The sequence below is a fragment of the Aptenodytes forsteri genome, unplaced genomic scaffold (genome assembly GCF_000699145.1).
Source record: "Aptenodytes forsteri isolate BGI_AS27 unplaced genomic scaffold, ASM69914v1 Scaffold2, whole genome shotgun sequence".
In the NCBI taxonomy this organism is placed as follows: domain Eukaryota; kingdom Metazoa; phylum Chordata; class Aves; order Sphenisciformes; family Spheniscidae; genus Aptenodytes; species Aptenodytes forsteri.
Window position 1 is genome coordinate 4,199,600 of NW_008795695.1, and position 22,895 is coordinate 4,222,494.

The window sequence follows — 22,895 nt, forward strand, 5'->3', positions numbered from 1 at the left end:
ATAATAATAATAATAGAAGAATACACAAAATAAGTGATGCACAATGCAATTGCTCACCACTTGCCAACCGATGCCCAGCCAGTTCCCAAGCAGCGGTCATTGCCCCCTGGCCAACTCCCCCCCCAGTTTATGTACTGAGCATGATGTCACGTGGTATGGAATGTCCCTTTGGCCAGTTTGGGTCAGCTGTCCCGGCTGTGCCCCCTCCCAGCTTCTTGTGCACCTCCAGCCTTCTCAGTCCGTAGAGCATGGGAAGCTGAAAAGTCCCTGACTAGTGTAAGCACTGCTTAGCAACAACTAAAACATCTGCGTGTTATCAACATTGTTCTCATCCTAAATCCAAACCACAGCACTGTACCAGCTACTAGGAAGAAAATCAACTCTATCCCAGCCGAAACCAGGACATCCATCAGGTTATCTGTGTGATATTAATCTGCTAGACTTCTATGAGTTAAGCCAAGCTGTTGTGTGGAGGGAAAAAGAAAAACAGAAAATGAAACAGCAACCGAGATAGGGCTTGTTCTGTAAAATATTCGGAAAAGTTAAGCTAACAACGGCTATCAATTCACAAATAGCTAGCCACCTGTCCATACCCATACTAGAATGGTTTATTCTTCTGGCACTAGAATGTGGGCTTACAGAAAGTCCTAAATAGAGCTGGACAATTTTGGGGTTTTCTGGTTGGAGTTATAGTGAAGGGGGAGGAGAGAGTGTTAACCCATTTTCTTAGCTACTCTCTTGGCAATCAAATGTTATTTTGCTTTGAAGAAACTACTTTAAGTCACTTGAACCAGTTTAGCAGGTCTTCAGAGGAAAACAACCAAACAACCAACCAGTTGGATATGTCACATTAACAGAGTTAGTATGAGAGAAGCAGAAACCCATAGCCATAATGCAAGACTGATTGGACCTTGTGGTTCCCGTTCCCACAAACCTTCAGGAACAGGAAACCAGGACTGTGAGGCAGCAAGAAGAGAAAAAACAGGCTACAGTGTCAGGCCACTCCATAACTGTGACTTGTTTATTCACCAGCCTCATTTATCTTTCACCAGTATGACTGAGGAGCCCAAGATGTCTATGGAAAATGACATCATTATAAAATTCTCACAAAAGACTATGACTAAGCTCACCTTAATCAACATGATGATTGAGAGAAGTCGAGGGCAGATACAGTGCTACAGCTCAGACCTAATCCCTTAATGTACTGGGGACAATCTTTACATCCTTGCTTCCAACTTAAACTGATGCTGGAACTTCACAGCACATTGGGTCAGCAGCAGCAGCATTGAGCCAGTCACAGACCTCAGGATGGACATGCATTCCTGCATCTGTGCCACAACGACCCCTGTTGCAGCACCCTGTGGGCTCCTGCTGTAAATCACTTACGTACCTTACAATTATTGTTTAATGTGTATGGAAACAGACAGTAAAAGAAAGAAGCAGGAATAGCAATTACTTCTTTATCATCCCAGAGCATCGCTAGGGAGAAACTCACTCTCACTGAGTGGTGACCTTTGAAGCTTCGCAGTGAGAACCGTCGGTAGGCATGCCATGCAGCCCTTGCAACTGCAGCCTTTTCGTTTTGAAGTACAAGCTGCTTACACTGTGTCTGAAGCGGGAGGGAAAGCTCTGAGCATATTAAGGAACATTTGAAAGATAAATTGACTTGTATATTACCAAGGTATAGTAATGGAAAAATAATCAGGGCAGTTTTACAAAACACAAATGTCTCAATGCCACCAATGCTGCAATAGCTCATCTAGGAATCTATTTAAAATGTTATTAATTACATTTCAAAATATTTGCTTTTCCTACGACATGATTTATAAGGCAGTAGAACAGTGAGAAAACTGAAACAAATATGCCTGATAAATAATTTGCTGGGTTTTAGCATTTTAAGGATACGATTCTTGGCTGGAGACATACTCAGAGTTACCTAGCTGTCCTGTGCCCAGAAAGGATGTAAATAGCAAGCCAGGGGCAGAGTTAGCAGGTCGTCCACAGTCCGAAACATTTTTACAAGCTAGCACATGTTTTCCAAATTAAATTTATGAGCTGCTAGAGTCATAACCAGTCCTGTTAGAAGATCTAAGGTTATTTTCAACTGGAATAGGTGCTCAAGATTAGTAGGATGGACTAAAGCTGATTCCAATGTTTTGGGTGAAGCAGCAAATTCCAGCAGAGCATTTTTATGCCTTAGAATTGAAGACTTCATTTTCAAAAAATCGCTCAATTGTACTCGTGCAAAGAAAGATGTGATAAAGTGACGTAAATGTTGAGTTAACAATCAATTTCATCTCAGAAAAATATTTCATAACAGATTTGCCCACGGCTGACTTATGGGGGCAGGACACAGCCCATGCGTGCTGTGAGGGCCGGCAGCTCCTCTGGGCTGGAGCACAGGCAGCCAACAGGCCCACCCTCGGCGGGCAGGCAGGGCAGAGCCTGGCAGCCAGGGCCCACCCCACCACCCAGCCAAGAGCAGGGCAGCTGGGGGCACCGGCGCAATCCCAGACCCTGGCATCAGGCACCCTCCTGGGTACAGGGATGGGCTGAGGCCAGGCTGAGACATGGGCCCACAGGTGGGCCTGGCTCAGCATGACCCATGGCTGGGCAGGGCAGGGCCGTGGGGGGCTGGAGACCAGCCCTTCTGTGGCGTCGCTGGGGCAGGGGCTGATGGCCCCGGGGGGCTGAGATGAGGTCCTGGGCTGTGGGCAGGGTGGGGGGAGCCCCAGGGGATGGGGCAGGGACAGTCATGGCCCAGACAGTGTGTTCAGAGCTCACCCTAGGTCTGTATCTGAATATAAGTGCCAAGCACAGAGGGAGGCTAGTTTTCTACTGCTTTTTACCTCTTCTTTTTACCTTCTTTTTGTGATGTGACATGACCTTATTCCTATATTTCTCTGATCCTGAATGGTTTTTAAAGCACACAGTACATAGGAACATGCTCATATATGCCAGAGTTTATGACTAAGTAGACAACATCTTTCCCAAAAGGCAATTTTAGTATTACTGAAAACAATACAAGACGCAATGCAATTGTTGCATCAAAACCAACCTCTCTTTTAACTGAAAATACTGTGGTGAAATAGCAGTCGTGGTGGCTTATGAGCTCAATCATAAAGACAATAATGAGAAATGATGTTCAATATAGCGTTGGTCATAGATGGTCAATATAGGGGTTACAGCATATAAAAGAAAGTTTTTAAAACCGAAATAGGAGCAGTTAACTCCATCTAACTGCCAGCCTGAATATTATGAACTGAAGGTATCCCAAAACCACACTTCCCCTTTTTCTAGATGAACTGCTGTGTTGTTGGTTACTTTGAAGTGGTTTTAAATTTGTGGCCCTTTATCAATAAAATCATCAGAAATAAAGATTAGGAAGAGGAAAACAGGTTATTTACCAGGAGATCCTTCAGAGTATGGAAGCATACTCTTTCATTTAATAATGCTTCATTTCATAGAAAGAAGAAAAATAATGAAATCTCTTTTAAAAACTTGTATTTATTTTTCCCAGATGCACCCTATGGGGTTATTTTGTTTTGGTTGGTTGGCTGGTTTGGGGAGGGGGGGAGCGCTGGTAGTGTTGGGTTTTGGGGGGTTTTAAGGTCTCACAAAACAAATTTTCTAATGACATCTGATTTTCCCTAGATTTCCGCTTGGGCATTTAAAAACTGAATCCTGCCAGTAAGAGCCAAAGATTTAGCTCAGCATACTTCCTACAGAAATGGGGAGGAAGTATTAGCCTTCAGAGTTAGAGGAGTTTACTTTGGAATGTAAATAGATTTCTTCTTCTTCTTCTCCTTGGATTGCAAATATACAAACTTTTTTAAATCAACTGTTTTAGAGCAGGTGGCCCAGTTGGCACTTCACAGCACACATCCAGCTTGCAGGATATTTCTCTTTAGCCTTTCTTTCCTGGAGAAGACACCCTAAATGTATAAATCCTGATGCTGCTTGCCACAAGGTGTCACAAAAACCTGGGACTGGCATTGTTTATGAGCTAGTTCAGGAACGGTTTTCATAGTTCTTGCCTTTTCAGTTACCAAATCAAATGTTAGCATACAAATGCTTCAGCCTTACTCCCCAAGAGTCTCACAACTAACGCAAAGACAAACTTCACTTTAGCATTAGATTATATACAGTCATTACGTGAGGTATGTAAAGTAAAGTTGAATCTGCAGTTTTTAACTTCATGGGGTCTTGTTTAGGCATATACAAGATTTTTTTCCCCTTTGGCTTTTGTCAACGCTTTACTAGATTTTGTTATCAAAGTTAACCTGCTGAGTCAGTGGCTGTACTGTGTGCAGCAACATTACTGTCAGACCACAGCAGTACTGTTAGTGAGTTAGAGGCAATAGCCTGGACAGTACGTGTAGTGGTTGTAAACTTTCTCTTTTTCCTAATGAATACTTTACTACCACGAGGAAAACATGACTTCAGACATGGTCTTAACTTCTTGCCTGAAATCTAAAGAACAGCCTGCCACAGGCACAGCTGACTTTGTTTTTTTGAAAAGGTTATGGCAATTAGCAAAATGAAATGCACATCATTACTGACTGACATAAAATGTCAAGAATGCTGATTGTTCCAACTTCACAGAAAAATATACATCTCTGTTTTTATGCTAAAGAAACTTAATTCATTGCAAGACTATGCGCCCTGAAAATATATTTTAATAATTTTCTTCTTTCATAGTTATAGTTTTTGCATCTGCAGTTCAAATGATTTAAACGTATTACTGTCTCCATTTTTTCAACCACATCTATCAGTCACATATGCAAATAATCGCATAACCACTTAGCTGTATTTCCTCCAAATGTTGAAACCTTCAATTGCTACCTATGATCTTTTCTTTATCCTTTTGAATTACCATATGTTTTTATATCAAAATAATTAAAAGACCACAAATGCAAGTTTTATAGACAAAGATATCATGCTTAAAACTCTAAGCTATACAATTAACCAGTTATAAGACCTTTACTAAACTATCAATGGAATAAGTAAATCTATGATTACCTAGAATTAGTATGAAAATCCATCTCAAATCCTCTGAATTTCTATTGCCTGAATGTCATTACAGAACAAATAGTTTGTAATGAACCCAGAAGTATTTTTACAGGGATATGAGCAATTTCAATTTTCCAATTAAGAGTTTCTTTTTCATCTTAAAATAATACTACTCGAAAATATTTATCTGCCATGGAAAGTGCTGGATTTTTGATGAATGACAGTAAAATTCTAACATATATAAGTACCTATCATTTCATTTGGTAATGCAGAAATATCCTGCTGCTGCTGAACCCAGAAGTATTTTTACAGGGATATGAGCAATTTCAATTTTCCAATTAAGAGTTTCTTTTTCATCTTAAAATAATACTACTCGAAAATATTTATCTGCCATGGAAAGTGCTGGATTTTTGATGAATGACAGTAAAATTCTAACATATATAAGTACCTATCATTTCATTTGGTAATGCAGAAATATCCTGCTGCTGCTGCATGATTCTATCTCCTTCCTAAGGTCAGGATTCTTGATTTGCTGTATCAACCACCTGTAGTGCACATCTTTTCCCTTGCCAAGGTGAAGTTTCTGGCTGCACACATCACTAGATGTGATGGTGAACCTGGCCCAGAGGGATAATAGGGACACCGTATTTTCTAGAAGTACTGCAAAGGCATTTTAAATCTATATTTTCATGATTTTTCATCTGAAATCTAAATCTTTTTTCTTTTTCAAATTTTGACTTTGTCCATATCAAGAAATCTTATGATTTCCCACTGTTATTAGATACTTTTCATGCACATATTTTTCTTATTTAATTTTCATAAATAGCAGTTTAGACACAAACATTTAGGCTTGCTCTACTTCAGCTATGTCAGTGAACCCACCAGTGGCCATTTATTAATTTAAACAAGATCTCTATTCCACTTACAATGAATGCCTTTTCAGCTTCTTATAGTGCACTTCTACAGATCTGCATTTTCACTCAAGGTCAGATACACTCCCGTATCCTGAAATGTGACCTAAATTTCTCAGTCCCATACAACAATGTAGAAATACTCTTCTGGAGAAAATGAAGTGTTGCACGTGGAAGAGAGATCTCTTACTTATATTTGCTTTGACTAGTAAAAGAAAGAAGAATTGGGGAAAAAAAGTAACAAATAAAAGAAAATAGGAAGGATTGGTGTAGACAATCCATAATAACATTATTGTGAGGATTAACTTTAAAGGATACCACTTCATTGTAAGAAGGCTCCAGTGTAATGAATCTCTGAGCAAAGAAGATATGAGAAACCTGTTCAATTCCAACTTCTCTTAGTCCACTGAGAGGAATGAGGGGTGCCAATAAAAGGATTACTAAAGGCCTAGACAAAGTTAAACTTTGTTTTTCTTGTGTTTTAGCTAGTACAATCAAATCTGTTTTCACATATTAAGAGCATGATTCTTTTGATTAGATTATTCTTCTATTTGGATTTGATGCTGTAGGTGTTCCAAGTATGAGACTATTTCTGTATTGGATTTTGGCAGAACAAAGGAATGGGGCCCATTCAGGTCCTGGAAGGCATCATCCAAGAACAAACAATCAGTAAAGATTATGAAGTTCCTACAAATGTACAGGCTGTTTTATTTTACAAACTGTATTGTGCAAGTCTGCCAAATCCAAAAGATAATTAAATGTAGCAAAGACATAGGAAAAAGAGTCAAAGAAAATAATATTTATTCCTGAATAATATTTTCACTATCAACTTTAATGCTTTCATGAAAATCCATCTCTGAATAGGAAGAAAGATGTTGTAATTATTCTTTATGTAATTATTCTTTGGCCCAACAAAGACTTGCAACTGCTTCTGAAAATCTGAAACTAGAATTCCCAGATGCAGAAAACCACTTATTTTTTTAACTTAATCTTTTCAAAGCAGACAGATGGAGGTTATTGTAGGCAGGAGAGGAGGGATGCTATGGATAGAAAGAGACAAATGCAAAAGGCTGGAGTCATTTGCAGGTATGTGGAGCATGGTGGAAATGATTGCATGCATCACTAATAGCACAGAGATCCCTTGTTAATGCCTATCACTGAAACCAACCACCTACCATAAAGGTAAGTAAATCTGGAATAAGACTCACTTGTCTGAATAGTAACTTGGTTTGTATGGATAACTCAGTGACTCAAAACCAACAAAATCTTCCCTTCAAAAGAAAAACCAAATGCAATCAATCTTCTTCATTTTTTCTTACTAAAAGGTACCTGTAAGTCTAATTTCACACCACAATCTTGACTTCGGTTTCTTTTTTTAAATTGAAAGAAAGAACATTTTTACTTAGTTTCCTAGCATTTTAACTAGAAAGAAGAGAAATAGAAGTCAGTGGCCTGTTTTACACAGTGACTTACCACTGAGGAAGGAAATCACTTGGAAGGTGGAAGAAATGGCTTTAAACTCATTTAGCTGCATGAGATTTGACAGCTGTGCCACTCAGGGGAATGGCGCGGTCAGCATGGCAGCGTACCCCATATGCATATCCCAATGATTAGGATATTCTCCTGGCAAGGCAGACTGATTATTTGCCCTAGAGCAGCAGTGGCTTATGTCTCAAACAGAAAAGGAGGCAGGCAAATCTCTCTCTTATCCTACCCATTTACAAAGAAAGACGATCATCATCTCTTTAGTCACTTCTGGTTCATAATTTCAGCTCAAAAATATTTTCCAGGTAAAGGCACCTGATGACTTGGGCATTGCGAAGTGTTTGAGGTTACCCTTTCATGGACAAAATATTGTCCTAAAACAATTTAACTTGCGTAGAGCTAAACTTCGTTAATCTGTTTTATTCTGTAGAGCCACCATATCAGTTCTGCGTCCCTGATCTCTAGTAGCCTGAACATCCTTGACCATAAAGTTGCTCTCAAACTTGAAGCCACTGCATGACAGCAAACCCTTTGCCCCTGCATGCAGGACTTTTGCTGTTGCAGCAGCACATAACCTACATCCTAAGGCCGATTCCTGTGCTTCCATAGTTGTAGGCCAGCTGACAATTAAACACCCAACAGTAAAGAAGAGCAGATCAAGAAGTTCTTACCAGAAAATTTAGGAGTGCTGTTTTGTTCTTTTAGGAACAAACACAGAGAACAGAACAAATATTAAAAGGAAACTACACAAAAGCACTAAGCAAGCAATTTAACATTATTCATTTACATATAGATATTTGGTGAGATATGCTAACAAATGAAAACATGAGGGGAAAATAGAAATGTGTTTTGCAAAACCAGTTGATATAAGAATAAATTGCAGAACTAGGAAACTGCGCATTTTCTTACAAATACATGGAAGACAGTTGCAATGGACTCTGAGCTGGAAAGGTGTCACATAACTCCAGTCCTTTCTTCTTCTTATCTCTAGCTTTTAGAAGTGATTGGCTTCTATTTGTACTTTTCTGTATCAATACGTCAGGCAGAATAGCTGTCTTGTTAGCACAAGAAAAGAAAAGAGTATTATCTTCTCAAGAAAAGTAAGAAGCATGATATGAGGTTTTGGTAAAATGCTTTCACAGTTCCAGAGGTTTAACTTAGGCCTTTTGCTTTTGTTGATTCTATAAACAGAGAGTAATCTCTAACAGGCAGAGCTTCTGTTTTTACCGTTTGATGTTGACCTATAACGTTGAATGTGAATTATACCCATTTCTTATTTCTTGTTTAAGACAAAGTAGGTAATTTAATTCAGATGGAATTTTTAAATGCCAGTATGCTCATGTATCAAAGCAGTATACTAAATGACATTTGACATTTTGTAAGTCCTTCATCAAACAAAATTAATATTATGTAATAATGCACTATTTTGAACTAGATGTTTCTTGCAACAAAATATTGTATAAGAATCATCAATAAATTATCTCCAAGACATTGTGAGATACTATAAATATCCAATGGAAATTTTTGTGAGAGCAATACCTCAGTTGATAGGATATTGTGACTATAATTTATCCATCCATGACTTCAAAGGAAAATAGCAAGCCACAAATAACCCGAAGATTAGTTTTGCCCTAGCTGTTTGAATTTGGCAGGCTTGTAGATGTTGAAAGAAATGCTAAAATTGAGGAATGATCCACCATTGAATCAAATTTAGGAACAAATTCCTGCTTTTCTTTGCCAAGCTGAATTAATATATTTTCCCACTTATTCTACCATCTATTTTTAATATACATGTTACATATGTGTGAACTGCAGTTTTATAATTCATCTATGCCAGCTTTAAATTTAATAAAAAATGAAAATTTCATATAGTTCATGCTTCCTATTTCAACAGCCTACTATCACTCAAAAAATTCCTACGCTATCTATGCCTACAGCATACCTACCATGTTTTACTCAGTTAGGGATTTTGTGCATTAGATCATTCTGTGCTTCAGATCCATCTCAGCTAACAGGTCTTCAATATTTAAATAACACATTATAGACTACAACAATCAGAAAAAAAAACAGTGGATCTATTAAACTGTTTTGTCATGCCATATATCATATATCAGACAAAATTTAACAACAAAAGTGCCTTAAGTATCACCCAGATGAGTAAGCCATGACTCATCTGACTAACGCTTACAAATCAAATAGCCCCCCTTGGAGAGTATGCTGATAATAAGTAGGCCACTGTTCATGGGAAGTTGAGTCAGGAGTATTTTAAGATAGAGTTTTTCCTGCCACTTTATAGAATGTACATCCCACTCAAGACTCATTCTCCTTTATATAAACCCACAAAAATTCCTCAAGTATCCAGTCCTTCAGCTTGTGGTTTTCCTGTATTTTGTGTATTCATCAGGTTGCACCAAAAATTTTTCTTTATGTCAATGCTATTTTCACTTACAGAAATCATTTACATGGCCGTATCGGCAGAGTCCTCCTGAAACTTGGTATGCCTTATCACATCATAAAACCTGCTTGAGCTCCTGAAAAATAATGAGAATATTCTTTATGTGGTAGGAACCCTGTGTTTCCTTTAATGTGTAAGTGTCTATTAGATTAACAACCTTGAAAAACAAAATTAGATCAAAGTTAACGTCAAGAATGAATTATGCTAACAAGACATCTTCACCACAGTTCATCACACTTACAGCATGCTTAGTCTATTACAAATTAATATTTAAATGGAGCAGGGAGGCTCTATTTCTGTATTATTCTTTCCCAGTCTTTGCTTTTGTCAATACATTCATTTTCCTTCATTTCCAGAATCTGCTTTAGTTTGCACTTAGCCTAGGCTGGTAGACCACTATCAATTGGCCAGACCTCTCCAGTTATACTGGTCTTCAAGTGGGGGCTGTGTTGGCTAGTTCATTTTGGTTTTCCTAGCACAGAAGTAGTGCACACCTGGGACTGCCATCACACTTCTCATTACACCTTCTACCACATTTGTTCCTGTGATATGGCTTCTCCTGAGAGCCCTCAGCAGCTTTGAGGTACCCCTTCCAAAGGACAGGTCTAGGCATACTGTTTTTTAAACAGAGTCCCTTGATGAAATCACCCTGTTTCTTCAGGCTCTGAAGTGTTATTCCATTTATTTGAAACACAGATAAGTAGAAAGGGAGTCGGCAGTTCTCAAAGAAATCTTACAAACAAATGTCACTCCTACATTTCAGATGGAGTTATTGAACAGCCATTACCACTTGAGAAAGAACATGCCCCACACATGCCGACCAAGATTCTCATAATACCCACAGTTGAATACACTGTGAAGAGCTATCAAATGACAGCTTCCTCCAAGACCTGCAAATGCATGAACTTTTGAAAGAGATCAGTAGTTTCAATAGCAAATGCTTAAAAATATAGTACACTTTAAAGGAAAAGAATTTGCTATTTGCAGGTTCTAGGAACATTTCTTAAAAAATATAATTACTTTAAATAAAAATCAGGAAGTCATTTTCACTGCTTTAAAAAAAAATTGTGTCATTTTTATATTTTTTTTAATTACTAGGAAGGCATTTCCCATTGTAATACCTCTCAAAATTAAATCAGGCAAATGCTCTTAAACTTGGCAATTATTACTTTCCAGTATTGACTGAAATAACTTTTTCTGTCAAAAAGAATACAATCTAGCCACCACAGAAAGAGCTGCAGACAGTGTTTAAAGTGCTAGGCTAGACATGAGGAGATTCAGTCTCTATTCCTACCTCTAGCATTAGCCACCTGACTAAGCATGTTACTCCTCTCTCTGTGCTTTATTTTCCTTTATAAAATGGGTATAATGAATTGCCTGTGTCTACTGAATTTGACTAACCTCTCCTTCCCTACCCCCAGCATGGCAAGTGGAGATAGAGGTACCATGATTCTATCTCCAAAATATATCAGCCTAGAAAAGCACATGCTTTTCTTCCCACCAGTAGTCAGAATAATGCTTAAATTTTGAGCACAAGGAGCAAACTCAGAAAATTTTCACCACCACCTATCTCCTCTGCTCCTTTTTGTGCTTCCTTTAAGCACTCACTGGAAAGCTGTTTATCTGCTTTAGAATGAAGAGCCCTAAATATTCAAAGTTCTATTGAAAATACATTTTTTACTTCATAAAGCTTTGATTTAAACATGTCTCTATATACATTCAGCTAGTCATTTGCACTTAAAAACACACAACTATAATCCTCTTTCTCTATACCAGGGACCACAGTTTGACAAAAATATATGTGAATTTCATAGGCAAAATTGCTATTGAAAAACTGAATAAGAACCTTAAGAGCTGTTTGAAAATAACAGCGGTAAAACTCAAAAACCTCTTCACAAACAGTAATGTGAGTTCCTCACATGTGACTTTAACAAAATAATGCTTTAAAAAAATCAGAGATCATTCAAAGTTGCTGGCCAACCTGATCAAAGTTTAAAAATTAAGTTGTTCTACATTTTTATTTTTTCAATTTATGATGAATGAAGGAATTGAGGTTTTATCACTTACTGTAGTGAGAAAAATGGAAAAATAAAAAAGTTTATTCACATGAGTTCCTCACATGTGACTTTAACAAAATAATGCTTTAAAAAAATCAGAGATCATTCAAAGTTGCTGGCCAACCTGATCAAAGTTTAAAAATTAAGTTGTTCTACATTTTTATTTTTTCAATTTATGATGAATGAAGGAATTGAGGTTTTATCACTTACTGTAGTGAGAAAAATGGAAAAATAAAAAAGTTTATTCACAGGTAAACATATCACAGGAAACAATTTCCAGAAACTGAACCACATGCCAACTAAGTATGAAAAATCTTTTTTTAATTTTTAAGGAACTGAGATTATTTTTTTTAATAGGAAAGAGTATCAGAAAATGGATATAACATCACAACTATCAGCTGATAGCAGCATCACTTCCCATTGCTCACCCCCCATCCACCCCAAAAAAACCTGAAGAATTCAGTTTTCTGTGTGAAGGCAGCTTCCAAGAGTAAGATTTTGCCAGATGGAGCATTTCAGCCACTATCTTTTAACTGTACATGAATTCAATGCATTTTAAGCTCAGCAATACTTCCATTATTTTTAGTGGAACTGTTCAAGCTCTCAAAGTTAAGCACATGCAGAAATGTTACAATACCTGTACTGTTTTTGAAAGCTTGGGCATTAAGTTAGTTTGGAAATTTACAAATACATTAATGTTAGCATAATTGAAAACCTAGCTATTATTTACTTCACAAGGATTATTGAGTTCAGATAATCAGTTCTTTGTATATAAGCAGATCATCAGTATAGATCATTCTATTTGTCACTGAAGTATAGCAGATGATTATATGGGACTAATTTAGGGCAAAGTAGCCAAACTAAGTAATTTCATTTGAACACAAAATGTTTTGAAACTCAAACTGCTCTTTATCAATAATGTATAACTTCATCTACATGTACAATTTTAAAGGGGTTTACTATGAGAACATTATTGCTGGAAACTCAAGTGATGATTCTCTCATCTCCCCATAACAATGTCTTTTTGAACAGTTGCCCAGCAGTGTTGATAGAATCATACAGAAGTACATCTTCACTTGTTTTAAACTTGTATACTCTATGCTGCTAAATACAGAAATTTGTCACAGCTCAGATTCACTCAAATGATCTCTGTTTTTAGTTTCAAAGGATCCACCCTCAGGAATAGAAATACATAAGATGTGTACTTTTTTCTTTAGACTTTAATACTTTATAAAATCTGAAATAAACCTGTTATGGTTTCCCATGGTAAAATAGGTCAAATTGTTCCTGTCACAGTCCATTAGATAACAAGAAGTACTTCTGTAAGTGATCACAACCAAAAAACTGCCTGCAGGCTCAACCATTCAGAAAGAAAAAAATCACACGACTTTTTTAAACTCAGGACATGTTAAAATGGTAAATTTAAGGATCATTTTATATCCTTTCTGTTTCTGTGAACTATCTTTCAGATTTTCAATTACAAGAGTAATTTATTAATAACTATAATTAATTATATAATCTGTCATTACATTTTTCATTAATAGTAAAGGCAAATAATTTTGTCCTGTGTTTTTAACTTATTTGAAACAGAACAGTACTTGTTAGAATGACTGTGTTAATATATACTCAATTACAAGAGTAATTTAGTAATTTACAAGAGTAATCCACAGCCCACAGTTACAAAACAAGTGCATTGTTCATCAGGTTCATATATGACCCCAGACTGGGAGGACCTGTCAATACACCTGAGGGCACAGTTGCCATTCAGGTGGACCTACACAGGCTGGAGAAATGGGCTGACAGGAACTTCCTGAAGTCCAACCATGTCAAATGCAAAGTCTTGTACCTCAGATGGATAGAATATCTTCCAATAATACAGGCTGGAATTGACTGGCTGGGAAGCAGGTCTTCTGAAAAGGACTTGGGGGTCTGGGCAGACAGCAAATGGAACATAAGCCTACAGTGTGCTTGGGCAGCAAAGACAGCCAACAGTATCCTGGGCTGTATTAACCTAGGCCTACGTTTTCTTTGTTCAGTGTCTTACTAATAACACAGCAGTAAAAGTTCTTCTTGTCACTCAAGTTCCTTGCAAGCATCAACTCTAGGTGAGCTTTAGCTTTCCTATCACCATCCCTGCATACACAAGCAGCATTTCTGAATTCATACTTTAAGGTCTGTTCCTGCTTTCACCTCCTGTATATTTCTTTTTTATATTGGAGTTCAGTCACGAATTTCCTATTTAGCCAAACTGATCTTCTGTAACATCTGCCCAATTTCCTAAGTATCAAGATGGACTGTTCATGCAGTTGGAGGAGGTTGTCCTTTAAGACCTGCCAGTTTTGTTGAGCTCCTTTGCCCTTCAGAGCTGCCTCACATAGGATCCCTTCTGCTAGTTCCCTGAATAACCCACAGCCTGCTCTCCCAAAGCCCAGGGTCAGTGCTACTCTCCTCAGTTCCTTCACTCCCCTCAGCATCTTTGACTCCACTATTTCATGGTCACCAACAGTCAAGGCTGTCATTGACTACCACAACCCCAAACAGTTCTACCTTATTAGTGATTATGAGATCCAGCTGTGCATCACCTGCTTGGCCCATGCAGTACCTGTATCAAGTACCCCTGACGCTCCCCAGAAACATCCTTGACTGTTTGTGTCCTACTTTGTTGTCCTTCTAATCAGGAAAGTTAATATTCCCCATGAAAATCAGGCTCTGTGCTAAAGATTTACTCTAAGGAAAATGTCAGTTTATATCCGTTTTGTTCACAATTTAGACAAAACTTGCCTAACTTTTCACTCTAAATCAGGTAAAACACAACTTCAGCTGAGATATTCCTGTAGTCATGGAGAGTAAGAGAGCGCCCATCATCTTTCAGTCAAAATGGCCTATACTTAACTTTCAGTTTCATATACCATATAGGTCAGGATATAACACAATGCCGTCTTTAGTATATATCCTTTTAGCAGGCCTTCCTCTGTATGAAATATCCCCTTCTTTAGACATTGTGATTCAAAGAACTTGATGCTGCCAGGCAACTGAAAGCCAGGTCAGATATTGGACCATGTATCTGTGTCAGCACAGAGCTGCATAGGCTCATTAATCCTACAAAGCAGTCTACAGCATTGTCTCCCTATCTATATGACATGGGTCATGATACCACTTTTATAAAATCCTCTAAAATAAAGAGATCAAAAGCGCTGCATACAATAGCTATGACTGATTGTATTGATTTCTGTAAAAATATGCACATATGCATAAGACTTTATATCAAAATCATATTCATTGCAGTTACAGAAATCAGAAATTCCACTGAAACATCTCATCTGCTGTGCGCCTTATATCGCACGAACTAATAAACAAGTCCAGCAGTACAAGTTAACTTAACACAAACACTGTGCGTAAACACATCTTTCAAAAAACACCTTGTCCATGATTTCAGAAATAGAGAAATTCTAAACACCAAACAGGTCTAGAAAACAAAGTAAATACTTGCATCTATTATTTCATTACCCAGTAAGTTACATAAGTTCTACATGCAGTAAGTCTTCCATTTCAGTTGCGTTTGTCTATTTACTATGTAACACAGTCATTCTGACAAGTACTGTTCTGTTTCAAATAAGTTTAACACAGGACAAAATTATGTGCCTTTACTATTAGTGTTAATGAAAAATATAATGACAGATTATATGCAAGTAAACAATCCCACTAAATGTGTAGCTCTTTTTGTTTTGCTGTTGCTGTTTTGCTTTGCCTTTCAAAGCAAATAAATTCTTTCTCCCTTCTGATGTTCTGAAGTAATTCTCCCTGCAGAACCTCAAATCTGTATTCTACTTTCCTGGTCATGGATTTAATTTGGCCTCAAGGGACAAACATCATTAGATAATTTAGCAAGAATTCTCATTCTGAATCACTAAATACAGAGAAAAGTATTCTCCTGAATCCTGACTGCTAGTAATCACAAAAATGCATATTCTAGTTCTTATACTAATCAAGAGCAAATATTTGAAGTGTTCCATACTGAAATAACTACATTTTTAAAAGTAATTCTTTATTGTGACATATGACTACACTGATTCCCAACTTCATTAAATTCTAGTGTCCAATAATCATTGCTTTTCACCTTTTTATAACAGATTTCTTCCTGCCTACAAGAAAATCTATAATTCTTGTCACTCAGAAAGTCAGCTTTTCAATGATAAATCAAATTGTCTGTGTTTCTATTTTATTGATCAGATCTCACTCTCAATCTCCCATTAGAAAATGACTTGAAATAATTTGCAGCATCCAATTAGCAAATAGTTGTGCTCTTAAGCAGGGACATTATTAAAGGGTTAGACTCAAGTATAATATAACTGCTAGTAGAGAAACATGACCAAAACTAATTGCTCTAAGTATCAAAATAATCATGAGATGATTACATCCTCAGATGCCTATAAATCTCACAAATTAAATATCAGTATCAGATAAAAAAAGGAGAAATTAAACATTTTTTCCAAAATTGCTAATTTATCAAAGTACTTGTGTTTGGTAGAGACTGTTGGGGTTTGGAAAATTCTTAAATACTCCATATGAACAGGCGTACTTTGACGAGTGACTTGAATTTTGCCAGTTTGTCCATCCAATCTCCCGTTGAACTCCTAAGTAGCACAGCTTTCAAGTGCTTGTTTTTCTATACAGCCCAGTTCAGGTCTCTGAGGGCCAAAGTTCTGTTTCCTTTCAAAAAGAACATCTAAGCTTTCGGATATTGATCTAAATCAGTGATACCAAATTTCAACAAATCGAAGAGCATGTGACAGGGCCATAGTCAGTGAAAAGTTTGATATGGATCTCCTTAGACCTTCTCTTAGCATGACCACTCAAAAGAATACAAGCCCTTTAAACAAAAAAGGCAGTTTAGTTCGGTATATGCAATACTTTTGTCTTTTATGGTAGAGAAATTGAGAGTGATTAAGTCCTATAAAGAAAAAATAAAAATAAGTTTCAGAAGATTGCCTCTCCTGAAGCACTCTTAGCCTTTCAGATAAGTTCCTCTTTCTAGTGAAACCAATGTCAGAGAATTAAAGATACTTCTGCAATGAACTCCCTCTTCAGTCTCTGTAGTACGTATTATTCCTAGCCCAAAAAATAACCCTACCATTAGTTGTACTTAAACTAAAAAAGTCTCAAAATTCAGTGACAAAAGAGATTCTACTTATTCCAACCTTCAGATTCTAGGGAGCTTTCAAATAACCACAGATAATCAGACTGTCTGATCTCCATTTCTCCTTACTCAAACATGTATAACCCTAGACTTTGGGGTAGTTGGGTGCAGCAAACTCCACAGGTCTCTCCCAGCATAAACTATGCCACGTCTGGGATTTACGTAAGCATTCAGGGCTCTGTCAAAGGAGTCAATGCTATGGCATTACAAGTGTCAGCCCCTCATTTAGCTCTTGGGATTCTGTAAAGTGAGACTCTGCCCTTCCTTAACTTTAAGTTAAAAACAGAAAGACAAGTCCCTTTCAGCAGACGCATCCCTCCAGAGCGGGACACTTCCCCACCAGTCCTCCCACAACAATTTCAGCTGCAGTCCTCCCAAGTACCATCTGCCCACCCTGTGACTTTTTCAGCTACTCCTGGTACAAATAATGGAGTGGTCAGCTCCTTACTCTCTGCGAGAATAGAGTAAGGCAGCTGGGCAGAGTGAATTACCCCGAGCTATTTGTCAGCAAGTGTTGCTGGGGGACTTTTGGCAGAGCCACCTTTTGCATGCCATGTAGGCATTCTGACCATTGTGCCAAACATGGCTCACCCTGGCAGAGAGGACTGCAAGAGGGACGCCAGCAAACAGCTTTGTCAACCACTTCCTTTGTGCCATTCTTCCTCCAAGCTCCCATTTCAGAGCCCTGAATACAGCAGCCCATGAAACAGCATGTACCTGCCCTGCAGCTTGCCTCTCCCCAGTGCAAGCGGTGGTTGTTTCAGCAGTTTATTCCCCATGAGGAGAACCTGCACCCTGGCACCTACACAGAACGGTTAAGAGCGTTTTCAGAGAACGGATCTTAAAGTAGAAACCTTTAGCCTTCAAAGGAAGCCCCTCCAATCACAGTGCCAGGCCTGGTCTGGGGAGGGGCTAGTCTGGCCAGAACACCTAAAAACCCTCTCACTACCTCCCCCTTCACAGCCCTTTTCAGAATGGCAGTCCCTTCTGAGCAGGACTCTCTCCTCCCAGCCCTGCAAGTAGCAGCTCCTGCTGCAGCCTGCATAGGCAGTGCTTGCCAACCTGACAGCTTGCTCATGTCCCCCCAGTGCAAGGAGTCGTCCTGGCAGCAGCTTGTTCCCTGTAGTATCTTCCCAGTCTTCACTGTTTCATCTGCACAGGGAAATAATCTTCAGCAGGCAAGGCAAGCCATCCAAATACCATGCCGTGCTTGACCACTGGCAGAGAGCATAGGTGTGAGTAGAGGAGCAAAAAGCCGCTGTGTTCCATGCTCTGCAGGAACAATTTCTTTGAAACCTACTCCTGAGACACAAGTCAACTTTTCAGACATAGACCAATCTACTCAGCCTGGTACATGGCAGGAACTTGCAAGTTCCCCAGGAGCCACTTTGACCTGGCCTTGGCCAGCTCCACTTCCAAATGCTTTCCTTTGGCACAGCAAGATTATCATCTTATTCCTTCTTCAGGGAAGTTTTCAAGCTAGCATGAGGAAAAAGCTGAACTGGAAAGCTCCAACATCTACAGTATTTGGCAAGCACCAGAAACACCTCAGCAACCTAGTATTTTACAAGGTCCAGAGGACTAAATGGAGGGATGGCATTAGCAACTCACGTATCCTCTTTTGGGAGCTGCAGAAGTCTAGATATTAATGGTATCTATGCCTACAGCAAGTCTGAGGTAGCTTATAGCTTAGGTTTAACTTAAGGCTATGCCTTGGGGAAAGCAAGAGGTCAAAGACACCCAATTATTGCAGTGTTCTGCAAGCTGCATGAATGGAAGTGCAGGGCTGGTACCAGCAGTAACCACATCCTTCTCTTACAGCCACGCAGTGTCTGATGAGGACTGAAAATTTGCCTTCAGATAAGCTGCAGCTTAAAAAAGGAGATCCTGCAAAACTGAATCACTGTCATATACCCTTTCATTGCCTTTGCAAGCATGTGTGCAAGGGCAGCTATGCGTGCTTAAATGCTATTTATCCATTAAAATTTCAAGTCAAATATCAAACAAAATTAGTTTCTGAAACCCAGGTTTTCATCCCCATAGCAGAAAAATCCCCAATGATTTATATACTTACCTTTTTGCACATGTCTCTAGGACCAGATAAGTCCATTCTGCAGTTTCAGTTATGCGCATCTAAATGAGAGTTTGTACTTGTGTCCAGTGACTAAACCCTCCCACTCAGGAGATTCTCCACCCTCCCTTGAGCCTGAACTGGGAACTGCAGTTTCTTCCATCGCCACTTTTATAGCAAAATCACTGTTTTGAAAGCAGACATTTCAGATAAAAAAAGACAATCACTGCTTATCTGTTCATCTATTCAGGCATTACAATAAGCTGCCTTTGCCAGCACTTGATATCTCTTAAGTACTTAAATGTTTAAACTATACATTATATCATCCCAAATAGTAGTTACACAGGAAAGATTGCAATCTATCTGATGGCAAATAGTAGACACACATGCCAACCCCTTATGAATTAAGGGAATGACAAAACTGTAAGGTGTTCATAGACCATCCAGTTGATCTAACTCTTCATTAATACATTCATGGCAATAAGAGTTATTATAGCCATGGGAGACTGAAAACTGATACAGTTTGCAGGGAGAAGTAATATTTTATTTTATCACACAGTTATCCTATGACATAGCTAGAAAAAAACAAGTAATTCCTCAGAAAGGCAAGCCCCTTTCATTTCTATTGTATTCCTACATGATTCAAAGTACATAAAAGCAGAAAAAACAAGTGAATGTATGAGTTTGAGTTAATAAAATATTAATGGGGAATATATATACACATATATACAAGTAAAATATTATAACTTTAAGGGTAACAAATATAATGCTAAGAGGGGAGGTGATGAGGATAATGTGAATTCCTTAGTAAGGTTGCTAGCAGCTTTGTTACCTTACAATCTTTAAAGCAGAGACAATATGTATACACACACAAAGAAATTGCAAACTATGTACTGATGAGCCTTCACAGTCCCAGAACCAAACCCAGCCTAAAGTCAATACTCCACGTGAAAATGGGAGTAATTTATTATTTAGTAATTTAAAATTTATTTCTTCAAAGTTTTAAAATTGACACCACCTTTTTTACATCAACATGCTTTTCTCTTTTAATGTGATGCTATATCAAAACAATTAAGTACACTACAGATACTGTTGGAAAAGCAGCCTTCAAAAAAAAATTCTGTATCAACCACTTAATTTTAGCATTTATCCACCTTCTACTCACATAGTCTCCTGTGGTAGATCTGGTCATCAATATCATACAAGGGCCCTTTACCTTAACGCACTACAACATTCCTACTTGAAATAAAGATTTTTATTATTATTTCAGCAAGGAAGTTCTTATCTTTTAATGAAGTATGCAAATCTATTGTTGTACTTTTCAGAATGCTTTTACTTTTTTTTGCATTTGACAGTTTTATTACCACGTATGAGCACTCTCTTTTCTTTGTTTTCCTGAGCTGTTGCAGTAGGAGTGCTATTTTCAGCTCTGGAAACACACACTGAAATCCTATTTTGGGCCCAAATGCAAAAGCCATTTTATAATTCCATCCCGACCCTCGCTTGTTCACACCACAAAAGGCACTACACAATTCAGTTTGACTCGCAGGCTTTGCTTGTAACAATACTGGTACCACAAACTGCAACTGAATCACTGAATCATCTACCCACTTCTGTCAAAGCAAGCCAATGCTTTCACATGCAAAGGCGGTAACAGACACAACACCAAAAAGCTTCTTCCCACAACTGCCTTTACTACTTAATTCCCTCAGTCTGTCCTCACCCTTTCCCAGAGCCTTTTCCTGTCATGCCTTTCTCACAGCCAGTCAACAGAGGCAAACTGCAACCCTGCACTGGCCATACAGCGACTGTTGTCTGCATCATTGTCCCTTCTACATGTATTACCTTCACCTGCTTAGGCTTCCCTCGTCTGAACTCTCAGAATAATGACATGGTTTTGGTAGGTTTGATTATCCTGGTAACTCTAGCTTTCACTCGGCTGTGAAGCATGATCTGTTTGTTTACAAATGGACAGGCAGCACAACCACTAACAGGCTTCCCTGCCAGATCCCTTGTGCTTCTGAAGGAACAGAAAGAAAGCAGAGCACAAAACAACCCAGAGTGAGTACAAACACTCACCCAGCATCAGTTTGAGTCATTTCCACCCTTTTGCTAAGAAAATTGCCTGTAAGTATCAATAAAGGCAGCACCTCTATTCTTACTAAGCTATTCAGGGACGTGAAAACAGCACCAAGTGGTGTACAAAATATTGAATGAGACTATGTTTCCTGACATTACTGGAATCCGTCATACTTACTTGGCAGACATTGTTAAAAAAAGATGAGAATTACAGGGAAAAGATTGTGTCATTTAAATCTAATTAAGCTTTTAATAAATTCAATTTTTCATCGTTAACCATGATGCATTCCCTTTATAGTCTAAATTTATTGCCTATCCCCAAGAAAAAAAATGTTTAGAGACAGAAAATTGAGGCCATGACACCATATAAATTAGGTATGTCAGATGCAAGAGGAAATGTTATAAAGATAATACATGCCTAGAATGCTTTTCACTGAACCTAATAAAAAGTGTGTGTAAAAAAATGCTTCCAACTGTTATTTTTGCTGTACAGATAGCCTAGCATCTATAGACAACTCCATTTTGTCCTATTTGAAGAGAATACTAAGAAGTAGAAAAGTGTTGCTCCATCTGTATCGCCAAAAGTAACTACAAATTATTTGCAATTTGCTATTAGTTTTCTTTAGTATTTAATATGGTGAATTTTATCAGAAATTAATTGTGCAGTTACCAGGAACTAAAGCTCATTACCAAAGCCTAGAATGATAGAGCTATGATTAAGACACTCAAAATTATGTGTAAACCTTTAACTTACATAATTATATGTAAGTCCAGAGGAAACAGCTCTCAACCCCAACCCTAGAGATGCTACCAGAGAGTTCATGTCCTTGTTCACACAGTCGTCAGCCAACACAGATGTAGGTCATGGGTTTGAGTGCTACAGTCTCAGATTCACTTGGTCAGCAAGTCTCACTAAGTAACTTTTTGAATAGTGCAGCCAGTTAAAAAAATAAACAATCAAGCTGGGGACTCAGGAGTGAGATCTATTCCCAGCTTCTCCTGTAAGCTAGAAACCTAGTTGCCCTAGGACCTTTTCATGAGCAGTGGAAGGTGCTAGGCATCTTCAGTGGGTAAGTGTCTGAGGTTAGGTGGAGTATATGCTTTATCATGGACTGAGCAAGCCATTGAGTCTAGGAAAAGACATGTACTCAAAGAATAAAGAGAAAATAACGCTCGCCTCTCCAAGGGTTAGGAGAAAAAAAACCTGTGTGTGTTTGAAACTCCTCAAGAGAACTTGCAGGAATCTTTACAAATGTCTACAAACTTTTCCCATATTCAAATGATTCAGAACATTTGCTTGATTTTAAGGAAGTCATCCAAATGCAAGATCTCTACTGTAATGCTTCAGCAGGACTAATTCTTCTGTTCTTACATATCCCACCCTAGCAGTGCTAAAACAGTTTGTTAATCAAGTAGAATCGAGAGGAGACTTCTTAACTAAAATTCTTCACTTCTATAGTGCCTGTGTTCATCCTTGGATCCCATAGCTCTTCCCAAGATGTTCATTATCCCAACTTTACCTATTGAGGAAACAGAGTTCTAGAAAGGCAAAGTGACAGGCAAAGCAGACTGCAGCCAAGATGAAAAGAGATGTTAGATTCTCTTCATTTTGTACCTTGTCTAATTG